We start from the raw sequence: 7,754 nt of genomic DNA, 5'->3' as shown, positions 1-7,754 counted from the left end.
AATACAGATTTGTTTTTCCTTCATTGTAGAAATAATTTGGCAGTTGAAGTCAAAAGAATAGATGAATTATCTAAGGAAATGAATGTAGGGAGGAGAGCAGAGGGCAAAGATTGAACCTTTGAAGATGCCACATTGTGTGTGGAGGAGGAGAAGGCAGAGGGGAGGAAAAGGTAGGAAGAGTTGGTGTGGGACAAGGAAAAAAGTGTTACTGACTAAAGAGAGACTTAGACCAAGAACATCTGAGGTGGGAGTAATCACTTTCAGTGAAAAGGGATGTATCACCATGTCAAAAAAGTGACAATGTCTTTCAAGTAACTTATGGGATTTTAAATTGTCATTTTAAAATTTTAAATTGTTATTTCAGTGAATTCTATCAAGGAACTTTTCCCCATGAGAGTGATAATATATTTTTGAACTGTGACTTCACCAGATGAATACGCTCTGGAAACGTGATTTCTACTGTTCCAGACCAATGATTTCACTGTTATGGAAAACTCCCAGTGAGGAAGATTCCCTCTACCCATATAGATGGGCATTTCTTCTATAACTTACTCTCTTATGGAGTTGCCTGGGGCAGGGTGGGTGGTTGGGGGTGAGGGGGGAGTGGGGGGTGGGGCAGTACTGAACATGTAAATGATTTCCCCATGATCACTTAGCTAATGAGTTTCAGAGGTAGGACTAGAACCCAGATCTACCTGACTCCAAGGCTGGATTTGAACTCAGGTACTCCTGAATCCAGGGCCGGTGTTCTGTCCACCACTCCATCGCTGCCTTTGCTTCTATGATGTAGTGACAGAAACTCGGGCACATCTCCAGTTTTTTGAAAGTACAGTTTAGGGGCAGCTAGATGGCGCAGTGGATAGAGCACCGGGCCCTGGATTCAGGAGTACCTGAGTTCAAATCCGGCCTCAGACACTTAACACTTACTAGTTGTGTGACCCTGGGCAAGTCACTTAACCACAATTGCCTTACTAAAAAAAAAAAAAAGAAGAAAGTACAGTTTACATGTTTTGGGATTATACTTGAAAATGTAGTGACCCCCTAAAGGCTATGTTGGCCTAGCTATGTAGTTGCACAACTCAGATCATTTAATCAGAACTTGCTGGATCCAGGCTCATGCTTCTGACACACAAACCACCCTGGGAGGGAGAGAGGAATCATCTTCCCTATACAATATAGCTCATGGGGTGGTCTGATGGGCCATCTTCCCCTGTGGTAGAAAGTTGGACCCTTCTGAAGTCATGAGTTTATGCCCGGAGAGATCTGGCCTTTACTTTTTAAATTCACAGGACTGAAGTGGAGGGGGGAGTTTCAAACAGGACATAGGTCATCCCTTCCCTGGCTTCCCAGATGGTAGCTAATGTAGGTCGAAGGCTCCCCGGTTCATCTGTTGTTCATATTGTGCTTTTATTCTCCTGTTCCACTCAGTTTCCTTGCACTGCTATTTCCTGCTAGTATTGTGCTTCCTCCATGGTAAGCTCTTCTCTTCTCATAACCCCAGTAGTTCTCCACAATGTCTGGGTAATTATATGTGGCCCCTGGGGGATCGATGACCCTTGATTTACTTCATGAGGCTAGGCCTCAAATAAGAAATGTTGTCATCCTGGGTTTCACTCTTCAATGAGAGGCCTGCCAGAGGCGATATGTTATTTCTGCGGGGAGCTATCTCTTTTTAGGTATCTTTGAGTCATCCCCTTTTACCATTTTCTTCCCTAAAGAAGTCTTTTATTCTAGCTCTCCTTCCTTCTTCTCTTATACTGCCTTGAATCTCAGTTGATTCAACCTGATTCAATTTGTGTAAGAGATATCATGTGCTCAGTATATGATACATGCTGAAAGGTGGAAAATTATAGTTTCATTCTCAAGAAGCTTACAATCTAATGGGAGTGGTAGTGGTGGGCAAGGCACATTCATAAGTAGATATGGTACGAGGAAGAACGTGTTACTGACAAAAGAGAACAGCTAAGTGGCACAGTGGATACGCTGGGCTTGTAGTCAGGAAGACCTTAGTTCAAATCTGGTCTCAGAAACCTACTAGTTATGTGACCTTGAGCAAGTCACTCGATCCTGTTTGCTTCAGTTTCCTCATCTGTCAAATGAGCTGGAGAAGGAAATGGCAAACCACTCCAGTATCTTTGCCAAGAAAACCCCAAATTGGGGTCAGACACAACTGAACAACAAGAATTTCCAAATAGGGAAAAGGGATGGGGTGGGGGGAGGTCATGGGGGGAATTTAGTAATCTATGGCAAGAAAAGCATGCTTGGGGATGGCTAGACATAATGGGCCATGTGAAGTATTCATCAATCAGGACAACATGGGCCCTGGAGGGAGTCCCCAAAAAGACTGTGGCATCATTAGCAGGCCTGTCTTGTTGAGCAAAGCTCCTTGCCTCCTCCTTCCTTCCATCCCCCTCAGCCCATCGAGATCCCCATTATCACTTGGGAAGAGTTCTGATTAAATTAATTTACTCTAAAGAAAGATAAGCACTGAATATATTAACCATCCCAGGAGTAATTGTGCCTTTTAAAATAGGACACCTGTTAACCCCAAGGATGATAGCATCTCAGGCATATCCATTTCACAAAATGAAGAGGAGAGATGGTGTGCCAGTCAGCTAGTGTTTATTCAGAGTCTACTATGTGCCAGGCACTGTGCTAAGCTCTTGGGGATACCAAGAAAGGCGAAAACCAAACAGGCCCTGCCCTCAAGGAGCTCCCAGTCCAATGGTATACTAGAAGCTGTCAGAGTCAGCAGTTAGAGGACTTTAGATCAGATTCCAATTCTGCCACTGACTATTTTTGTAACCTTGAGTAAATCATTTAATGTCTTTGAGCCTCAGTTTCCTCATCTGTGAAAATGATGTTTGGACTCCATATTGTCTCATGGCCCTTCTGGCTTTATTGTTCTATGAATAATTTCAAGTAATATGGGAAAGATATTTTAGGACTTAGTGAGTCTTTCTTGGATTTCTTATATGCAAGGTCGCCTATTTAACTGTCTCAGCTCTGCATCCCCTGACTTTCTGTATTTGAGAATCCGAGGTCAAATCACCACCATTCATTCCTTTGAACCTTTTGGTTTATTTTTTTATTCCCTGACTATTGTTACTTATAAAGGGGCATATCAATCACCTTCCCTATTATTACACTCACCATTCCTGTGGCTTCCATAAGTAAAACAGCCCTCTCTGGTCACCACCTCCCTAGCTGTGTTGTCCAAGGTTGTCCAGTTCAAATCACTGTTAAATTTTCAGGGTGAGCATTTGCACCTCAGAAAGCAGCAAATGCTACAAATGAAGGTTTGATTTCTTTTTTTTTCTTGATTGTCTAAACTTAAGAAAATGATGGAGAAAATGTTAACAGTGGAGATGAAATATAAAACATTACATTTTTCTTTCTTTTTTTCCTCCATAGAGCTAGTTGTGACACATTTACCAGCACATCTGTGGTTCTTTCCCTGTTAGACTGGCTTACTTTTGCATTTGTGTCTTTAGCACTTAGCACACCGTGTGGAACAAAGCAAAAGTTGGATAAATGCATTTGTCATTCATTCATTCACCCACTCACTCACAGAAGCTTCTGGTCAGCAAGAGCATAGAATGAAGTCATCAGTGCCTGGGAGGCAGTGTTAGAGGAGATGCCAGGGGGTGGGAGTGTAAGTGTGTAGCAAAACAAAACAAAACAAAACAAAAAAACAAAAAAAACCCGCAAGAATACACTTCAATGACTTCACATTTTTCCCTCATCCCATCCCTGGCTGGGTCACTCCCAAAGATGTAACTAGATCAGGGTAGCTGGGGCTTTGTCTCATGTGCCAACATGGAGGGGTTTCCTTCCTCCCCATGGCAGTTTGCCTGGGACAATGTCCACTTGGATGTGGGGGGAAGCAGTGGTTGAGGGAAGAATGAGAGGGCATACATAGTTGGAATGTTTCTTCTAAAGCTTTCTTAAACTGCTCCCCTCCCCAACTGAATTTGCCCCAGATACTGAGATTCCTAGTTATAGCTCTGGTGACTCCAGCTTGAAAGAGTTGGTGCCCTTACTCAAGGTCCTGTAGGACGAGTTTCTTGCTAATCCAAAGATTCTGTTCCACCTGCCATTGTCTAAAGAAAGGCTATGAAGTCAAAGCCTACAGTCTCTTCTGGCAAAAACAGTCCCTATGGTTATAGCAGAGGCACCCAGTCAGTAGGCAGAGGGAAGAAGTTTGAATTATACCCCAGATTATAAAGCCAGTACCACATTAATGTAATTACTGTGTGTGTTTTAAAGATAATTTACTGATTTTCTCTCAATTTCTTCTTTTATGGAGACTAGGTTGATTAAAGAACAGGGACCCTTTGGTTCACTACCAGCTATACAGATCTGTTGAGAAATGAAACTCCTGGTGCTTTCTGGGTAGCTGCCTCCCTTTTGGAGCATGCTACAGAAATTAACAAGGAGGTCTGAAGAAAGGGTATCCTTTCAGAGCCTACTGATTGGTTCATAGCATTGTGGGTATGTGGGGGAGGTTTCCTTAAGACAGATGGTATGGGTGTAGAAACCAGACAGACTGGAGAAATTAAGTCACTTTTCCGAGTTTTCTCCAAACCCAAATTTCCTTGCTTAATTCAGAAGTCATTGTTTTGTTTTCTCAAAGGCAAGACATTGGTTTGATTGCTTCCATTCACTAATATTTGATTGAAAACAGAAAAAGGGCTTCAAAAGCAAATAAAAAGGGGGAGGAAGGAGGTAGGTGGGGAGGGCAAGGAAGAAGACAAGGAGGAAGAAAAGAAGAAAGCAAGAGATTGAGTGTTCCTACTATGTTCCAGGTACAATTAGAAGGAGGTACTATGGGTTCCAAAACAAAAGCAAAACAGACTCTTCCCACATGGAGATTATATTCTACTGGGAGAAAGAAAATATTTACAGACAAGTAAATACAAAATATTCACACAAAAAAATAACAAAATTATTTTTGAGACAGGGTAGAGGACAGAACTAACAATTGGGGGACTTCTTGAAGGAGGTAGTCCTGGGAGCTGGGGGTTCCAAGAGGTAGAGGCAAAAAGAGAGAGCATTCCAGGCATGGGGGATAACTTTAAAGAGGAATGGAGGGGGCAGCTAGGTGGCACAGTAGATAAAGCACCAGCCCTGGATTCAGGAGGACCTGAGTTCAAATCCACCCTCAGACACTAGACACTTACTAGCTATGTGACCCTGGGCAAGTCACTTAACCTTTATTGCCCCACCAAAAAACCCAAAAGAACAAACAAACAAAAAAAGGAATGGAGGTAGGAGATGGAAAGTTATATATGGAGAGCAAGTAAGCTAATTGGTCTAGAATACTGTGTGTGAGTAAAGACCAATCAGCCTAGAAAGACAGATTAGAGACAGATTACAAGAAAGCAAACCAGAAAAGAAAAAGCATTCGAGAAAGCATTGTTCTTTGCCAGCAGAGATTGTTGGATGAGAGAAATATATAAATAGGGTCCTCAACAGGTAGTAAAGGCCTATGTTGTGACTTTCATTGACCAGTCTCATCACTACAATGTTGTTGTTTAGTCATTTTTCAGTTGTGTCCTACTTTTCATGACCTCATTTGGGGTTTTCTTGGCAAAGATACTGGAGGGGTTTGCTGTTTCTTTCTCCATTTCCTTTTACAGATGAGGAAACTGAGGGAAAGAGTTTAAGTGACTTGCCCAGGGTCACACAGCTAGTAAGTGTCTGAGGTCAGATTTGAACTCAGGAAAAAGGAGTCTTCTGACTCCAGGCTTGTACCACCCAGCTGCCATCATCACAATAGGATCAGAGATTTAACACTTGAATAAATCTCAGAAGTCATCTAATCTAACTCTATTATTTTACAGAGGAGGAAACTGAGGCCTATAGAGGATAATCAGCTTGCACAAGGTCACACATGGCGTGTGAAAATGACAGGGCTGGGACTTGAATCCGAGTCCTCTAAGTGAAATCCAGTGTTTTCTTTGTTAAATATCTCTTTCTGAGTGGCTAATCTTTATCAGTGAAAGGAGTTTCCAATATCAGTATTCCAATATTTCCATTACTGGTTTCCAATATAGACCCCTTTATATGAAATTACATGTTTGGTCCCAAAAGGTGGGTAACAATGGCTACTAAGCCATCTCATGCTGCCTATTCTGTTTCTGCTACCTCGTTTGCCATCTGTCTCCCTATGGACAGATAACACTATGGCAAGCCCAGATAAACTCATTGCTCAGAGTACAGAGTGTGCTCTCTTATGGCCCCTGGGCTGCTTGCTGTAAGATGGGATCTTTGGAAGTGGTGATCCCAGAGAACCTCCTTGGGTGAAAACAGAATCTCTGGAATAGCAGTGGCAATAGGACTTCTTGGGGAAGGGCAAGCGTAGGGCAGTTGCCTCATTACAGGCCTCCTCTGGTGGACTTTTGTCCACATGAAAATGAGAACAGTGTTGCATTTAAGGTGCCCAGATGACAGCAACATCAACTATGTGACCTTTTTCCTGGGCAGTCTGGTTTCCATGGTGAGTGGGCCTCATGATCTTTCCCAGGCCATGCTTGGCGGCTCTCAGCCCCCACACTGGAATGTGATGGCAGGAGTGCCAACTGTGGATAGTGATACTATATGGAAGGGTCTCTGCTCTCTGATCCCCTCAAGGTTGTGAGCCGGATCTCTGCTATATGAGGAATAAGATACTCAGAGTTAGCAGGGATATCTTAAATTTTACAGATTTGTTCCAGATTGGTTAAACGACTTGGCCAAAGTTCACCAGCCAGGAAGTGGCGATAGGGATTTGAACCCAGGTTTTTGGAGCCCAGAGCTATTCCCCTCCCCACTCCATTCCCTCCTGACTCCAGGCTGCCCCTTCCACTCTGCTGGAAATAAACAAAAACACTAAAATCAGACCTCTCCTTGGGATGGGCAGAAGGGCTCGAGGGAAGGGAGTGGGCAGGAAGGGTGTCCAAAAGGGGTTCTGTCCACAAGTGTTTTCACTTGAGAGGTGTTGATCATTTTCACTTCATCCCAATAGCTTGGGATTACAAAAAGGACTTCTTTCCTCTGCTTTCCCAGCTCATGTGTTCTGGTCTGGCCTTTCTGACACCAGCTTCGCTCTAGCATGACCAGAACAAGAGGTGAATTCAGAGGGTGCCTTGCTAAAGCTGGCTAAGAGCTTACTTCTTCAGGGCTATACAAACGGAGGCCCCTGTGGAATGCACCCTCTAACCTCCTCATTGTCGCTGCCGCCACCGCCTCCTCCCTGGGCCTGCCCCCCCTCCCCAGCTGGAGTCACATCAGAAGAATGCAAGGGAAGAAAGAAATCCCCCATGTGTCATGACATTTCCTCATGGAAATAAGAAACAAGTGAAGTGGGAGGAGCAAAGGTGGGAGGGGGGATGATGCTGTCATAACAAGAGAGTACTGAGCATTCCAGCTGATTTGCTGTCTTTCTTGGGGCAAATCACCTGTTACTTTATACCTCAGTTTCTTTATAAACTTGGGAGACTAATCCTGACTCATCTCACAAAAGAATTGGGAGGATGAATTATTTGATATCTTGAAAGTTCTCTTCTACAAGGTCAGAGCATATCTTCAATGTGGAATTACCTCACAGATTATAACAATCCTGTTTCTTAAATTAGGGTGGTGATTATGTTCTCCTTTCCCAATGTCATAGATTCTCCTAATGTCATAATAATAACAAAAAGACCACTCTCACATTTCTTTTTCTTTTCTTTTCTTTTTTGCAGAGCAATGAGGGTTAAATGACTTGCCCA

Source organism: Dromiciops gliroides, chromosome 2 (genome assembly GCF_019393635.1).
Source record: "Dromiciops gliroides isolate mDroGli1 chromosome 2, mDroGli1.pri, whole genome shotgun sequence".
Lineage (NCBI taxonomy): Eukaryota > Metazoa > Chordata > Mammalia > Microbiotheria > Microbiotheriidae > Dromiciops > Dromiciops gliroides.
Note: the sequence above shows the minus strand (reverse complement) of the source record.